Here is an 18,739-nt window from a genome sequence, read left to right as displayed (position 1 = left end):
GTCTAAAAAATTTAACGACTACACTCCAATGATGCAAGCCAGAATACCATATTGTTTGTACCTTCAGCATTTAGTTATATGAACGAGTGGTCTTTAAACGTTCCGAAGCTACAGAGAATCCGTCTGACGGTTACGTTTAACAGCAGGCAGTGACCCAAAATCGGAATATTTAGAAATATCAGGCATATTGACACGTCAAACACTGCAAGCTCCGAGAGAACTCGTCCGCCTCAATTACAATAAACGTATAGCAACGTTAAGTGGTTTTGTTCATGTACCTGAATCTGATTGTCAAGCTGAGCTTAGAAAATCTAGTCTAATTTTAAATATTCGTTCAATATTGTATTCGCTATCCGACCACCTCTTGCGAAAACACCTCCTCAGAATAATTTTAATGTCCTATTAAAAAATGTATCTAACTAGAAAAAGAGCTAAGTTTCCAGTGGCAGATTTACCCAAGTTTTCTTCAATAGATTTATGAAACGGCAAGGCAGCTATATAAGCAGGCAGTTATCCAGTTTTTATTTTGTTTGTATTGTTTTTTATGCTTGTTTTTTAATTTTTGGTAATATTTTTTTGCCGACGCTTACATTTGAACTAACGTAGTTGTAAACTTCTTGGTCTGTTTATAGCTATTGCAACAACGCACTTAAACAGACGTGCATTTGTTAAATAGATGCCCTATATGCAGCCTCATGTGTAACAGTTTATGCGGTAACAGCGGATAGTGAAGTGAACTTATAGAATTAGGCTCTTTTTTTGTGTACTGAAATTTTTCCGCGCCTGTCGCCTTTCTAACCACCTTTTGGAATGCTTTTGGTTTCATCATTTCTAGAGTATGCTATAATAGCTTCAATAAAGACGATGAAGCAGGAAACACGCAATTAGGGATCGACTCATGTAAAAAACGTGACAGCAGCGGTAAGTGAGAGATGTGCCAGTGAGCAAGACAGCTCTATTCAAGTTGAAACGCCTTCTCGCCAACACGCGTACACAATACGCTTGTTTCCTGAAAGCTCTATGCTTCACGCAGGAACGGTACCTTGTAGGGAATCCTGAGAACTGCTTTAACAGGAAATAGTTTATGAAGTAAGTTCACGTTATAAAGCGAAAAGCTACTTTATAAAGTTGGCTTCCTCTTATGCTTCGGTGATCTAAAACGAATTTAAATCGCATTCTTAAGAATCCGCTTAGATGTGTCATAAAAAAGAAAGAAACAGCACCTTCTTTACATTCATCACCCACGTTTAAGCTGCGGAAGACAACAGTGTCCTATTCGTTTGTTACCCCACAAATATGATGAATATTACGCACTTGGCGTAGACAGCTTAGTAGTGTCTAGAAAAACAATTATTCCTGTGTTTCTTGCATTTTTTTTTATAACAGAAATGTCATTGATTTTATGCGCGTTCATAAAGAGGTACACAAAAATCATTCAAAGAAATTCCTATAACGTGCACCTATTAAGCAGCGTTCTTCGTATTGCTCTATATATTTTTAAGATGATGTCGAAGTTTCCAGTCGTCTGTTTAGCCGAGCACTTCTCCCCATGGAATAAATTCGAAAACATGTTTTTCCTTCCAAGCATGTAGAATCGCAACTAGGCGACTTTTATATGTTAAGGTTATCATTCCTAATCAGATTTGGTCCTTGATGCTATTGTTCTCAAGGGACAAAATGGCGGATTCCTGTTTGGAAATGGTTTTCGCCTCAAGGATATATTATTTTTAGCTATTGCCATCGCGTTCTAAAGTTACCCTGTTAAAGTATACAAAGATTAAAATACATTTTTTTTTACTACTTTCGAGAACAACCTTTAGGCGTAAAGCGTCCCCGAGGCATTAATTTGTTTTAACGAGCTATTAATGGAACGTTTTTTGAGATACATAGAGGCAATAAAAAGCACGACCGTTATTTGCCGACGAATCGCCAACTTCAAGGAAATATTACTTAAGATGCCATTTCCTTGAGTGTCTCACCTAGCTAATCTAATGGTTCTTCTTTAGATTACTTTCTACAAAATAGACTATATGTGTTTTAGACATATTTTTTAGGCACAATGCTTTGATTATTGTTGCCACGGGTTCATATCATAAGGAGAATAGAAAAGTTACAACTAATGGTAAGGTTGGACTGTGCGGTCTTCTAAGCATGGTATAAAGAACAGAATGGCGCGTGTGCTTCTAGCAAGCACCACAAAAAGGCATGGGTCACCCTGTTTTTGAGAAACGTACATGCATTTTAACTCTTCACCAGGTATACAAAGATACCCACCTATACCGCATAGTTACAGGTGATCTTTGCCCCACATGAAGTTAATCTACAAGAGTAAAAATTAAGATCGAAGATTAGGTTAGACGTTTCATCCTATCTCAGTAAGTTACTTTAATTTATTTTGCAATTTAGCAGCAGCTTGCTTTATGATTGGCTGTCAGACGAATCCACGGGGCAACATTTACGTTATTGCTGGATCAAGCCTTCGGTCAGAACCCTCGAAATAGATGTAGAAATAGGGCATTCTAAAATATTGGGTCGAAGCATTAACAGATGTCGTTCACTCTGAAAGTTGTGTGTAATATACCGGTTGAACGCCGGTAATAAACGATTATTGTTCTATACTGATATCGAAAGAGCTATAATGATTAATTAATCGGGTCCGTGAGCATCTTCATGTTTCCTAACATCATGAATATATACGATATTCATAGCATAGCTACATCGTTCGTTAGTCCGCTTGTGCCTTACCATCTGCTTGAGTGAATCCTGTTTGATTTGGTCGGTGTTCAGGCCGAACCGTGGTAAATGACAATTTCGCCAGAGTAATGCTTTGGCGTCCTCTCTTGTCCGGATCCGTATACTATAGCTCTGGTTACATAGTAAATATATGGTTGCGAATGCCCGCAAAAGGTGGCAACATCATTTTTATCCAAAAGGGTACCCTACTCGTGCATAAAATATGATAAAATTTCAAGGCAAGCACACAATCTTAAAATTACCCAAAAAGAACCTATGATAAGCTATTAAAAACCCCTTGGCTTCAACTTATCCATCTGAGGCTGGGAGGATCAGTTAGAAGATGTATTTCGTCAACAAATTGAAGTAGGTTGCCGGCACAAACCTTTTATTTGCCTTCCCTCAGGTTGCAGAAATTTTCACGTTTCAATTCGCAGAATAACTTAATCAAGAGCTTTAGAAGAGAAAAGTATCAAAGGAAATGTAAATAAGTTTAAAAAGAACGAAAATGATGTCCTTATAAGAATTTATTGCATGTACACGTTATTATCAACACGTATAGTTTACAGCACGATGTCTGAGATGTTCCCGTGGTTGATGTTAAGGGGACCAAGAATAATCAGAACAGATTTTCATTAAAAACCTTAGGATGGTTGTCTCCGTTGTATATATACCTCGGATGAAATGAAATCCGCCAGAACTTTACATTCAGTATTTCCGTTGAACATTTTCTTATAATATCATATCTCACCATAGAATGAAATGTGTTTATACTTGACGTTAAACTCACGCTTCTAGCTCGTTACTACTTAATTGTTTACTAGGTTATTTACCTTCGTTAATTTCTGCTCTGTTCCTACGCAGACGTATAGATGTGTTAATATCTATATGATTCCTTGCACTCAGCCACAAATATATATTAGTACGTAGATTGTTAGGTTTCAAGTGTACGCTACACGTCTAACAAAACCCTACTTGGCCTCTCAGATATATGGCACGATGAGATCGGCAACATCGTGTTTCTGAATACCAGACCAGCCAAACTAGCATTTTTTTGCTTTTCCCTCATCTAGTGCACTAACAACTACAAAGAAAGACTACTACAGCTGCCGCTGTTGCTGCTATTATACTATCAGTACTATACTAGTACTAGCAGTGTGGTATGGTAGGGCCACCTGCCTTTTTCGGAAAAATAGCGATCTGGCCGTGTGGATTCATCCACACACGACTACCTTGCGTCGCCTGCATACTATGAAAAGGAAAACGCACATAGTAGCCCACGTTTGCTTCGTGTGATGACGATGGCGAGAATGGGATCCTTGATCAATCTGGTCCGTCGGTATCGCCCAGTTTCGCCTAGAACATGATACGCAAAAAACGCGAAACGTCAGTGGTACCCGCAACAACGCTTGTGCCATTTGTCGGGAAACTTCATCGGCTGGATTCGTATAACACTTCCGTGAAAAATGACCCATGGATCTCATCCGATGCGTTCAGATAAAGTAAGCGCGTCACTGCTGTGTTACGGTGATGGTCACCGCCAATTTCATGCTAATCCGTCTTCGCTCTTGGCGCTGTCGCAGTCGAAGCTTCAATTGCTGTCGTCCCTGTTATTGTTTCTATTACCGTCACTGCTGTTAACTGCCGTCCTTGCTAACGCTATTGGTATGAATCGTCAGCTTGGCCTAACTTTAGACCACAGAACATAACAAACAACATCAGAGGTAAGCCGTCGTCGACAGCGCATAGGAGGCGACAGTTTCGTTTACAGCGAGAAGTTCATGGAAAGAAATGGGAAGAAACAGGAAAAATTGCAGTCGATCAGAGAAAGCGTCATCCAGAACCAAGGAAATGTTCCGAATGGTTCTATCAGCTTTTAGATGACAAATAAAATAAATTTTTGATTACGTGCGCATCCACGTGTGCATATAACACGAAGACAAAAAAGCGAATCCTCTGACTTTGTTCTCTCGAAATCCATGACAATTTATGAAAACAGATTATGATAGCTTTTCCTCGTTATGTGCGAGTGTGCAGGGATAACTGATGGAGCGCTACGATGTGATAGGGACTGATAGAAACGAAGTGAACTAAAATGCGTTGATAAAAATCTCATATCGGAGTATGCATTATGCCAGCTTAGTAATGCTCGAAGATCAAATAATGACTGCTCCACAGATGGCGTACCCTAATCAAGCCATTGTTTTGTAAATAGGCAACTCGAAAACACTAGAAGCTTGAGAGGAACGTAGTGAAAGAGCTGCACATAGTTCAGGACAGAACGGTAGAAAATAAGGAAAATACCATGACCTCCATTGTATATGTAAACAAATTAATTCCGCTGGCGTTACACTCAAACTATCCAGTTGTTGACTGTTGTAAATAATAGCAAGAACACTTTACAGTTATTTGTTTTTAGCGTCCAACTCATCGATCGTTTTTTGTATCTAAACAACATCTAATTAATGTGTCTCTACTCTCTATTCTACACGAAAAATTCTGTGTATGATAGCCAATTGCTACTACAGCTGGTTACACCTTTCATTTCAAACCTGGGTCGACCATCCTTTTTGGCTAAGTACAGAGGAAAACCTATTGGCGAATCTCCAACGGCACATTCCCTTAAATGAAAAATATAGGTACCGACAACATGTGCCTGTACTGGAACGATAGATAACATTTTCCAGGTCGCATCCTAGGAAAAATATTAACGTAATTAATATTAACCTAGTCTTTTATGTGTCCGGATGTGATGAAAAGCTATACCACTTCTATTTCGTTCCACTTACATGGACTTCCATATTGCATACAGCTGCTTATCTGCCTGCAAGACCGGAAATGCACGCCAGATAAAAAAAAAATGGCGCCGTACAGAGGTCTATCTAACAATGTATTGAAAGAACACAAAAGCAGCCAAAATAAATAGTCACAACCAGCATAATGATTTACTAGTTTTATGTAGAAAAATAGTGGTCACATATAGGACACAGTTTTGATTATAGCGTGAAGCAACTCGTTCCGACGTCCAGCTCGAAATAAATACGAATAAACACAGTACAGATTTAAATTTAATTAAAGCCATATTATATGTTTGTATATAAAACTGACAGGTAAGCAAATGACTTACAAGCTTATAAAAACTTGCGAAAAATCATTTTCTAAGTACCACTGAAGTAGTTTTGAAACCGTTTGCTGATTTCGAAAGCGCCGTTCGCCGTCCACATTTATAAGCAATTATGTTACTTCGTGTCCATGCAAGTGTAACGTTTATGTGGTGGATGCGTTTACACAGCGTACATAAGACATAATAAAAATAGATTTTTTTTGATATATGGCAAATTGTTCATTCCACAGGTTTGACAAATCTTAGCACTAGTACCCGGCTAAAATCCTAATGTCCATGGCCAGGTCTTTTACGTGTCACGTTAACGCGTGTAGCGCATTGAACGAGTTCGGTTTACCATTCCTGGCTTGTTAGGCACACAGTGTGCCATCCAATCTTCCATAAGCAATGTACATTGGATTTGCCTACTTCTTTAACCTTTATCCCTAGTAACTTTTAGATTTTGCAGAACGTAAAGTAATAAACTTGCTTCTTAACTTTAACGCATTAGATACGCCTTGGAGCACATAGCCTGCTTTATGACGCTCCGAACAAAAAACAAAAAATTTGATTATCAAGCTTGCTTATTTTTTAATAGTCATAAATGTGCCCCTTTATTGCATAAATAGTCAAAGCTTTTTGGTATGATTCGCAATTTTCTTTCTTGGATACTCAAGATACTTTCTTGGGTGTATGTGTATACTTTTAGTACCACTAGCAACCCTAGCCTCGGAGATTTCTCGCAGTTGAAAGGCTTAAGTAAGTGTTGTAGGAGGACCATGGCACGCAAATTCCACTCATGTCCACAGCTGTCCAACTGATGTGCACAAAACGGAAGACAATTCAAAGGCGACTCCACGACTACCTGATGACTAGTACTTGCGATAAGAATCGAAATGCGGACAATCAGCACTGCAACACAAAACAATATTTCTTAGCATATAAAGCGTATTGAATTAGCATTTTTTCAAATCCAAGATTTTCATCACTGTGGTTCCGACGCAAAAACGTTAACCATCTCTACGCTTTCGTAGCTAGTCCGTTTTTGTCTATCTAACCCAGCCATATATGGCAAACATAGTGAAGCGGAACATACGAGTCGTAAAAACAAGGCAAACAAGTACCTCTCCTATTGAGAAGGACTGGAGGAGATTTGCGATATTTTCTTAATTCTGGAGGAAATAAAATGAATAGTCCGCTTAGCGTGCACGACTATACACGATAACGCATCCTCTATGATATTAACAAATTATACATATAATGACTATATATATATATATATACAGCCAACAAACCTTCTGCAAAGCATTTGGCGAGATCAAAGGTTAAATGCACTTCGTGCAGATCTTCAAGTATGCATCTGCTTAAAGTATAGGCGAAAGCTATCCAGGGCGTACTATTTAGACGAACGGATCATGTTCCAGTAAAATATTATTCCGTCTCCAATACTTTACTCGTATAGCTAGCTTTTTAGCGCCCTTTTGTGTTGGTAACATCTAATGACCTGGCCTAGCAGCAACCTTAATTACACGTCCTCCATGTCTTAACCTTAAGACTAGGTGCTTTTGGATGTTTATTAGGGCACATTGATATTAAATACGAACATAATGGCTTTCAGTGGACGCAGTTGCCGTTGTTAAATTTGGCTGGTGAATAAGGCAAGAGATGCTCTAGTAAGCAACCTTTAGTACTTCGTTTTTGTACCTGAGTTCGGTTAATTTAGTATGCTGAGCTCAGTAAACAGGATGATGATTTGAAACAAAACTTCAAATGGCTGAGATGATGAAGCTCAATGCATTGGGTTGCTTTTTGACGGCATGTTAGTCTGATGTTCCGTCCGAAGTACTAAAAGGTTGAGCAGAAGCTACAGACAAACTCAAACGAATGTCGACTTTCTCTTTTCGAAGTGTCCATGACCCATTAGGAGAGCAAGCTATGGTAAGTAACTTCGTCTAAATTGATTGACAGCTACAATTTTACGAGTATCATTTAAGTTCTTAACTCAACTAATCGAATGTATGAAAACGAGTTAATGAAATAAGGCAGTGCAGTGTTTGGAGACGTAGTTCGTTATCAAATATCCCATCAAAAAGCATTCAGGAAAAGGTAGTATACAGGGGGTGGATCTGCAATGAACCAACGACGGTCGTTGGTAGTTACCCAACTAATTTGTCATAAAGTAGATAACTAGCATAAGTTAAGTCACCTGCTGTTGTCACAGTACCTATATGAGAAGGCAACAACACAACGTGTATTACATCATTATTACTGCTAGAAGAAGCAACAAAAAAACGAAGACCATGTTTCCTGACCATGGAACAATAATTATCCGAATAATTTTCCCGGTGTTCTGGATAGATAACACATTCATACATGACGTCTATAAAGGAAGCCCTGGAAGACCAATAGTCCACTTCAGATCAGTTTTTCGAGGGCGCATAGGCATTTCTAAGCAGTCTCAATGTCGAGATTATTGTAAGTACCATCAGGGTAGAGATAAATCGTGCGTAACACTTTTTTAATATAATATAGCTTTTTTAAAGCTAATTGATACGCCACGTTAGTATTACAAATTTCACAGGAACGTCAGATTTCAAAGATACATATTCCAGAACGCAACACAAGGGGCGCTGAGGCAGTCAAGGTGTTCGGAGGATGCATGAGTTAGCGGGCGCGGTGATGTGCATACGAAAACATCGAGAAGTACATGTTTAGAGATGAGTTAGTGTAGGGGTGAGGAGGGGTATTCTGGCAATTACGAGGAAATCGCTATCTAAGAAGAAGGTAATAAGAGCCAACAACACAATTAATGATATGAACCTTATATTATAAAAAGACAAAGGAATCAAGTTACGAAAAAAGACCGGCAAAAAACATCACGAAATAGCCGACAGCCGGAAGATGTAGCCGTCGTAAGGTCTGACGTAGCAAGAAAAAAAGCAACAAGGACGCCGACAAGGGCGTGCCACACAAGACACTGGCAGGTATTTGTCAACAAAAATCGTGTGCCAAAAATATGGAAGTTCGCGTTCATAAGGAGAGTGCCCAGCTATTGCCCAACTATAGAACAAACGCTTTGCCCGTGGATTAAATAAAGCCAGAACCATACAATCAGGATTGTCTAAAGAATATGACAGTGACAACTTGTTTATTTTTTGACAATCCAGGCCAAGATATTAAGCCATACGTAATACTACTCGTCGATACAACTCGAACCACAGAAATACACGCTCTTCTCGATGCAGGCGCGACGCATAACATCGTGCGACCACAATGCAGAACAACTGTAAAAATGTGTGACCAGTCACGATCGGTGATTATGGGGTGATCAAGAATCAACAACAACACGCACGGTATGAAACGAGTTTCAAGTGATATATACAAAGCTGGAGACTTGTTGTCCACGAACACCTGCCTGGAATTAAAACCCATCGAGATTTCAAGCGGAGTAAAGACAAACGTGTTTATTGAACAAGATAAAGAATAACTGAATTAAGTGCTTAGACAAATCGGAGAATATCTTTCAGGGATTAGATCAACTTCCTATGAAATCAACATCAATAAAGCAGCAAAACCAACTCTGTAATCGCTGCGCATCATGTCAATGGTCTTTACAGGCGTATTTGTAATTCACGTAAGGAAGCTCAAGAGCCTTAGCTTTATCCAACAAGTTGATTGCTCCATGGAGAGGGTTTCTAACCTCGTGACCGTACATCAACCAGGCCGTAAGTTGATAATTGTTTCAGATCCACGCTCTAAACACAGTCACACAACCACCTAGATCCTTCTCACCAACGTCCAAGGGCACCCTCCACTCATAAAGCAACGTGAAAATTTTCTCGGTATTCGACGCTGATGATGGGTTTTATAAACATTCTGAAGTTTTACAGGACGATACCAGTATTGTAGGACACGTCGACAAATTGCTTTTGCCTTCGAGGAATACCACAGACGCCATGTGCAGGCGTATGATGAGCTTAAAAATGTAACAATACTGGTAGACGACACCTTTTCCATGGAGGGAGTATTGCATAACAGCTAAGGCTCTAGAGGAAATTTTTAAGCTCTACAAGTGTTTTTTTCCGAAAGAATTCGCTAAGTAGAATTACGATACAACAAAAATAAACTACGTTTAGTAATGTGAGAAGCAAAATTTATAGGCCACCTTATCAAAATGGGCAAAAGCTAATCTGAAAAATTAGGGCCATATTAGCTATACTGGCGCCTAAAGACGTCAATGGGACCAACAAGTTTCTCCGTGTGCGTATGCTATATGCTGCCATTCGTCCCCAACCCGTTCGACTCCACAGAACCCCTCCGAAGGCTTACCCAGAAACTGTACCAATTCCAATAGCAAAGCCAATAAAACGAAGTGTTTTAAACCAAAAGCTAACAGGACCCCCGTACTGTCGTATTTTGACAGGAAAAATTCTCTAATATAATAGACGCAAGCAATTACGGGCTAGGCGGAGTACCAATTCATAAGGACATGACTGTAGCCTCTGTACATACAGGAAAAAAATCTACTCAGATATGAAGAAAGGGTGTCTAGTTTTACTTGGAACAGGAAAATAATACAACAACTGCATACGCGCAATTGGCCATACCATAAGCATTTGAAAAAAACATCCTCAAAGCCTCTTGATTTATGTGCCAAAAAAGCTTCAATGTTTTAGAAAATACGACCAAACTGTAAAGTACGCATTAGAGAAGCAGAGTAACACAAAGGACTTACTCATTAAATTACGCTAGAAAACAATTTTAGCATCCGAAAACATTTACAGACTAGAGGACGAAACCGCGTCGACAACCGGATCCAGTGCTAGAATAGGTGAAAGAACAGAATAGAACAATAGAATGTTAGTCAGCTCGGAATATACCAATGCGAATTTTAGCTAAGTCCATTCAGAAGGCTTGACAAAGGCAACAGCCGAGATACTGTTTTCTGGACCATTCAGAATAAAATGATAAAAGCCAGTAAATCCGGGAATTTTCACTAGAATTTCCCTGTCAGGTGCACGTATGCACCTAGCGGATGCTTCATTAAGACAAGATGCTGGCTAGAACACATCTAGCGGATAGGCCTACAGCGAGTCAACCATCGCGCAGCAAACCCATTTTACAACGGTCGTAAAAAGTGGGGCAGTAAAGCGCTAAGGGTCGCCAAATGTAACTACCATGACTTCTTTGAATTTAACGAACTAGGCCGATACACAACGATCCATTAGATAAAATAAAAAGACGAGTCGGGTGATATGGAACACCTAGCGAAATTCAAACGGATTCACATACAACGTATCTATCAAAAGAATCTAAAGGTCATGTGACATGGTCAAACATAGGATAATTACGCCAACTAAAAGTGCGGTCAAACTAATCAATAAAGAAGATTGCCCGAAATAAGGAAAATTCTAGAATGACACTACTGGAGTGAAAGGTAAGCCGATGGACCGTTGTCACCTGCCGAAAACTCTTTGACCGCATTTCTGCTACAATGACACCGTAGTCTGAGATGGATCTCGGAACATCAAACTACCGTCGCATCACATAACTGATCTTTAAACAACAACAGCAAGAGCGGAAAAATTATGAGCAGATAATAAAAAACATGCCTGCATCCAACGGAGTAGAGAGACCAATTGGATAACGGCACAAGCATGGACAAATCAACTGCATATATTACCATGAGTTCAATTCATGCCACACCAGCACGACAAACGCCCTCTTCAGCTAAGAATGACGAACATCCAACATAGAACAAAAGAAAACATTACAACACTTTCGCTCAAAAACGGTGGGGAGAACGGCTACCAGCGATAAACACTCACTAATCGTGCCGCTAAAAGACCATTATATCGCACGACAAAAAGCCGGAGGCAGCATGACAGATCTAAACCGGGGCAGACCTTGGCCGGCATAAACAAAAGGCAGTCGACGCTAAGCCTGTAAGTCATGCGCCACATCGCTGGTACAGAAGGTAAAGCTAAATGTTTCGAGTGTTACGTCCGGCACCGCCGTTACGAATTCCATTAGACGGCCAGCCTCCGGCCGGAAAAAGTCTGTCTATGAAAGTATTTCAACCTATAAGATTAGCTAGCAAATGCGTCATCCACTAACCTACAACGGGATCCAGTAAGAAACACTGAAAAAGCCAGACTGAAAATGCCTGCAGAAAATTGTAGTGAAACTGAAGACAGACGTTGCTCTCAGCTCGAAAATACAAACGCAGGTAGGATGGGAACAGAAAGCAGGACGGCTACTCCGAAGTAGTATAATAATAACAATAAATTATTTTTTTAGGGAAAAAACTACTTATATAAGTACACTGAAGTGTGTAATAGAATATAATTTGCGTACTGCGGTGTAGGTAGTGCAATCAACTGCGTTGGTATTAGCAGCAGTAAAATTGAGGAGCCGGCAAACGTAGTAGGATTTTACGCTGTTGTAAGTCTGCTTACCTCTACTGAAACGGACAACTCATTAATTCAGTCCTATATTGTGTTGGAGGGGAGATGTTTGAAGACCTATTAGTTAATATCCAAGCATCCGTCAATTACAGACTGACCTTACTCATATTGGCCATTTAGTAAATGATACGGGCATGCCATTTATACAACATATTCGTATACTCATGAGGGCGCTTTATATTGTGAGCAATTGACGGCATGCGTAAAAAGTTAAGTACGATCAGTCTCTTTTCTTCAAGGTTCAAAACTGACGAAACAAAGTACGTCTTTCCCACAGAAACAGTGCAATATGTCGTATTGGAAGACACTCACCGCATTACATCATAGGTCCAAATGGATGGTTAACTTTTGGCCTATGGATCCGACTTCACGTAAAATTTGCGCCTTCCTTATAGTGACTGGCTCCTCGACTGACATTCTTACCGCCTATAACATGAAGCACCTATTTATCTCTTAGATGTCCCCATGTACACAATAGACAGTGCAGTACGCTTACAAAAGTCGTTATTGATTTTTCAGTCTTCTTAATGAGCATGCTTGTATTCCAATCGATACAGGAATCCTAATCCTTCCTCTCCTTCCTAAACAGTCATTTTCCGTAAGCAATTTCTGTCACACATATAGCGCTCTACTAATTTTTTGTTACCCTCTGAAACGTTCCGACATGTTGAGGGAGTTCATTTTCGCTGTTGTAGTAAAAGCAATAGTATATCTGTGTACTGTTGAGCCCATTTCATAGCAGGTTCACAAGGTCTTAAAGTCTTAAAGAGAAAATAACTGTTTCTTTGTTCCCGGTTGTCCTGTATTTATCTGGATTATAAGAAGGAATTAAACGGGTAGGAACAATCGCATATACAGTAGTTAATTACCAATGGCCCTATTCGCACTGAGATCAAATACGCATCGCATCGATTCATGGACCAAATAAATCCGCCGGCTGGTCATTTTCGATTTTAGCTTTGCAATATTCGAAACGCCCGGTAAGAAAATCGAACCTCAGTAAATGTCGTCTGAGTCTGATCTGATAATTAAAAAAGCCATGAATATAAATTAACGAATAGTATATTTATAAATTTAGCCAAAACTGTAGTACCACAGAAATGAAAAAAAATTCTGTAACGGCATAAATCATAGTAGTAGTTGCCGGAACGCGCCCAGATAGGTTCAATTCACTTAGCCTCCACGTTATCGCCGTCAGACCCTTGCCTTTTCCGAGCATCTGTTTCCATTCTGCCTCTTCGAACTGTTTCTACATTCTGCTTGCCTTTATAATTTACCAATGCACTTCATTTGCCTTCAAACTCTACTGGTTCATTGTATGGAATCCTTGACCGTTGCTATCACCGAGATGAATCCTTTGCATTGAAAATAAAGCCTTGCAATGGTTAGTAGGTTACATATTCTATCTGGCACCTTAATTTAATTCAACTATTTACCTCTCAATCGTTCACCGCTCCCATCTATTGCATATTAAGCCGCGCTTGGTAAAGCAAGATAGGTCAATGCCAAGAATAACGACTATAATTTCACTCTACGATTCCAAAGAGAACCACTGAAGTAGCGCTATCGTGCTTGAATGCCATTGTAACTTTGTTGAGTTCTGGAGTCTTAACAAAAATAAAGTAGATCAATGTTCACATGGATGACGGGCTTAGTATAGGCACTGATGATTAAAAATTAGAAAGACTGGCCTTATATCTTTAGAGGCTTTTATTTCAAGCCAGACTGCCCCAATGAGCATAGGACAAACACAATTCAGTCGATGATACGGCCAAGATGATAAGCAGGGCACCTCCTTCGTGCAATAATAAATAGTCCTACTAGATAGCAATATTCAAAGCACAGCTGGTATATGTCTGTCGTTACTATGCCCGCAGTTCGAGCCATCGTTGTTCTTAAGGGCTTATGCTCCCAACAATCGATTCCAATATCCTAGTTTTCATACAGGTTTGAGCCCGAAGACAAGGATGCATTATACCATTGATTTTGCGTTTATTTACTAGAAATGCCGACATCAATGCGTAGAACCTACAATTTGTCTTAGATACGCATTGCATAACCGATGTTTAGAACATTAGAATTTCGCAATAAAACAAGAAATCTACGGTATATGCCAATCAATATCCTGAAAAACGAATATGCGAGATCCATCTAAGATATTCCGAAGCACTTATACTCACCTCACGTATTCTATATTGTTGATCGCCGAATCGTCAACTTAACTCAAAGTGCACTCGAAATACAAATTTGTAATTAAATCTTCCTGTAGTCAAATGGTACTTTTTCAATGAATGATGAAAATGAAACGCGGCTCAAGTGTTCGAGAGTCACAGCAGGGTCTTCGCGCGGACCACCACGACTGTGCACGCTAATTGGAAAATTCAAATTTTGCGCGGTAAAATGAGTCGGCGACCATGCCCGCTGTCGTGGTGGTCATGTTGCGTGCACCAAAATCTAGCTCACGCAGCTTTGGTCACATCAGACCAAAGTAAAATAGTCTCGTACATTGGACGAATCCAAATTATAATAGACACTGAACTTTATCTGAAAAGCTAAAGAGCGCTGCGGATGTCCTGACGTGCGTTAATGAATGGATAGCCGGTCATACAGCTTCTATTTGAGCAAAGAGGCGCCGCTTAAATTTCGGTGATCTATAGAAACATGGGGCGTTACTTTCACCTATTTGTTGTAAAAATGTATTGTTAAAAAAGCTCTAGATCTTTTTAACACTGTCGAGAAAGATGCACATGTTTCAATAAGAAATTTAGTTGTTTGAAGAAGATCAAAACCAATTAAGTCACCCTCCTAGAAGGTCATTCGTTTGTCGTTAAAAATAATTTATAGATTTGCTGATTATTGCTGAGCGAATGTCAGTTAACTGCTGCTATTTTTTTTATATGACATTACTTAGACGCAACACACCAAAAACGGAGTACGGAATATAGAAACGTATAAATGCACAAGGATATATAGACATTAATTCAGCTACTCGTATTAGGCTTCAAAGTTAATTATCGTTTAGTAAGAGGAGTGAAACTTGTTTACATCGTCACTTCTTTGTCCATATTGACATGAATCTGTCGAACGCTCGGGTAAAATTTCTAGAAAAATGCTAGTAGCCATATATATATATATATATATGTAAAGCTATTTCCCTTAATTGAAACTATCTAGAACTGGTGGAGAAGTGTTTGAAACCAATCCCTTTTCTTTTGCAGCAGTTGAGTCGTGTCATCTTTCCACGATACCGAACATTTGCTATATGACAGTTAGGTCAGCGGTTCCTGAAAATAGGTGTTTCGGAGGTTGGCCATTGTTTCAATTAAAGCTAATAAAGTACCAAGAAAAACATAACTCACAATAACACGAGTGCGTCTACGCCCGATTTGGAATCCTAATCATTGCACGTGTTTTTAAGGTTATAGCTAAACTCGTTACCTTTACAATGTTAAAGAAACTGGTGTTAAATGCTGTCAGCTTTGGCAAATTAACATAATAGAAAAAGAGCGCGCGATAAAGGTATTAAAAAAATAGTAATAGTCTGGAGGTATGTTTATTTGATAAACTGGTATGCGAACAAATAGGAAATAAAGAAAAGAACAGTTTATATTATTAGCGGTACGATGTTTGTGCAAGAGTTCGCGTTTACGGATCTTCAGTGTTTCGCTGCGCAGCATATAGGTTATTATCTCTGCTATTTATAGGCATCGTCGCGTCAAAATGTCATAAAAAGGAGTCAATGAGTGCTTGCCTACATAGCCTTGTGACGCACTCAATTGAAACAACGCAATGAAGTAGTATCAGCCAATATCCGCACGTTAGTCTGCTGATAGTTCTACGCTGGAAGAACGATAAAAGACATGTCTTATGTGGAAGCTTGACAGGGTGTAGGTGTTCGCAAATAATAGTGGACGACATCGCGGAACTCATGCCTCCTAATTCTATGAGAAGTCTATGCCAAATTGAGTAAATGAACCTCAATTCGATTATTGGATCACGTTATAACAAACATGGCAGATATTATAACTTTTTCTAAATATCGCTATAACTATACATACTAAATGAATAGCCAAATTGACTGAATTGTTTCAGTTGTCACTTCACAGGTTATCAAACGTTAGAAAATCTCTTATAAAAAAAAAAAAAAACTCGTTTTATATTGAAATATGATTAATTTTGATTCAAAAAGTGTAAGTTAATTAAAAGTTATTTACACACATGTACAGGTATTTTAAGTAAATTGTGTACCTAAAACATCTCTGCAAATATTCTGTTTAAATTTTGTCGTCTGTTATTTTTTTTAATTCATTAAATTTAAAAAATTGTTAGCTATGCTGTCGGGCTTCACCAAAGGGTACATTTCTACCTATAACAAGTATGAGTGTTGTCTTATGGGTGCTCGTACATAATTAGTACACATTTACTTACACGTTTACACGATACGCATTTTGTCTGATTCTCGCCAGCTTCTTTCTCTTTTTTCTTTTTTATCCCACAGTTTTTTCTACCTCTCCTAGCGTTTACAATGGGAGGCGCTTTCTGTAAGGCATTTTCCTCCTATAGACTTCCTGCTGTGTATCTATCTGTCGATGCGTCCAACGCTAACTGTGCCAGATCCATCTTATCTGTTTTGAGTCGAAGGATGTCTAACGGGCGGGCGGAAAAGCACAGACCTCTCCAGGGAAAGACTGGGACTCTGAGGCTAGGAATTGGCCATTGCTGGGTCAAAATTGAAAAAAGATACGAGCTATCGCCGATTCTGTGGGCAGTTCCTGCGCGACTGCTCTTATCCTATATGAATGTATGTGTATCCATGTGGGCTCAGGAGAGTACCTCTGGTTTTCACATTTTCTCAGCTTCCTCTGCCTCTCTGTTCGAGTTTCCCCACTCCGTTAGGGTCCTAATGTAGTCAGCGACTCTGAAGACAAATTCGGTCGCGATCTCCATAAGACTCCGAACAGATCTCCTTTTTTCCATTCGTGTCTTGGTGCGTTACGAGTCCTCTAGTAGGTTTTTCTTCTTCGTCCCTTTAAAAAATATTCCCATATGAAATATTTCTTTGGTTGGAGGGCGTTAGACTAGGTGAGCAAACGGACTAATAAACTAGAGACACGCACCAATTCTAGTTTAAAAAATAGGAAGGGAGCTCTTTTTTTATACGAAAAATGCTTCGCTAACAAGAATATGCGTCAAATTATGCATATAGCCTAGTAAAATTCTGTCATACAAACGAAGGGTCTTTCGGCGGCGGAACCAGCTTCGCCGTCGACTAATCCCTTCCGTTGGCTCAACGTTTTTCATATTGCAGCGATAAAGTTCAATTAATTTTCCAGGAGTAAATGATAAAATATTTGGATAGGACGAAATAAATTAGGGGTATGTAAAGCTTTCTCATGGCGCCCATACACGTAGTTTACCTAGCAAGCGTCCAATATTCTATGGCAAATTAATTTCCAATTTGGCTGACGTTGCCGATTTGACAAGCTGTTACCATTACCTTGTTTATTTAGGAGTCTGTATGGCCCATGCACGCTGTGAGCTAGGTTAAGGGTCGCATTATGTTTTGGTAAGAAATATCGATGTTCCTGACACCAAAGCGTGGGGGGTTCGCATCTTCTCATCATTGCTCATTACCTACACCCTGGCATAATTAGAACTAAAGCTTGAGCCAAAACAAAAAACAGTATAATCAGGGCTAGGCATTTGCACTGTTGACGCAAACCTATTCAAAACTGAACTTCTTTAATCTTTTTCCCCAGCTAATTAAATCATAAACGTATACTGTGGTTAATAATAAGAAGCTTATTTGAGCTCCAAGGGAGTTTCTAGTTAGCGTTAAAACAAAATGGTAAGTATGATTTCTTATCACAACTCCTATGGAACACACGGGTTTAATGGGAAGCTACTTGATCAAAGCGTTATATATACAAATATGGTAGAGCAACTATAAAAGGGCCAAGCTTTACCTTAGCCCTTGCTATGCGAATACTACTTGGTCAAAGATTTGTATTTGCACATAGCGCACCTGTTCATGGCGTAGTGCCAGCCGATATATTTCACAAAATGCCATCTGTATCTACCCAGTCTTTGCCCAGGCCTCGAATACGGCGCGAAGAATTGCCTTCTTTACGAAGCAGACCCCAACGAAACGAAATTCAAACATTTCTTCAAGGCACTTAGCAATTAAGTACTAGTGACATCATTTTGATTATACCTATATAAGAAGCGTTCGGGGTGCGCCTGGGATGTAGGCAAGCACCGTGGTACTAGGGTTGATGTCACGGTTGGAAAACTCGATGGCAGCACAGCCATTTCTCTAGGCCTACAGTAAGACTTCATAGTGATTTTATATATACATTAGATAAAAAATTACGTTTGCTGTCATACACAATCAGTTGCAACATTAAAAGTGAACGGGGCTTTTTTACAACATACC

At 39.4% G+C, this 18,739-nt stretch overlaps 1 long non-coding RNA gene across 2 annotated transcripts; it reads right to left on the bottom strand.

The window, feature by feature from the left end:
• Nucleotides 1-3,242: 3,242 nt before the first annotated feature.
• Nucleotides 3,243-15,275, bottom strand: LOC111263243 (uncharacterized). 2 transcript variants are annotated; one of them, XR_002682108.2, is made up of 2 exons: nt 14,484-15,275; nt 3,243-4,089 (listed from the first exon to the last, which is right to left on the bottom strand). It is a non-coding gene; the product is annotated as an uncharacterized LOC111263243 (long non-coding RNA). The 2 variants fall into 2 exon arrangements; XR_002682109.2 differs by lacking the exon at nt 3,243-4,089 and adding an exon at nt 5,653-6,748.
• Nucleotides 15,276-18,739: the final 3,464 nt, after the last annotated feature.

The sequence above is a fragment of the Varroa jacobsoni genome, unplaced genomic scaffold, assembly GCF_002532875.2.
Source record: "Varroa jacobsoni isolate VJ856 unplaced genomic scaffold, vjacob_1.0 scaffold_750, whole genome shotgun sequence".
Taxonomy (NCBI): Eukaryota; Metazoa; Arthropoda; class Arachnida; order Mesostigmata; family Varroidae; genus Varroa; species Varroa jacobsoni.
Note: the sequence above shows the minus strand (reverse complement) of the source record. Positions and strands in the feature narration are given on the sequence as shown.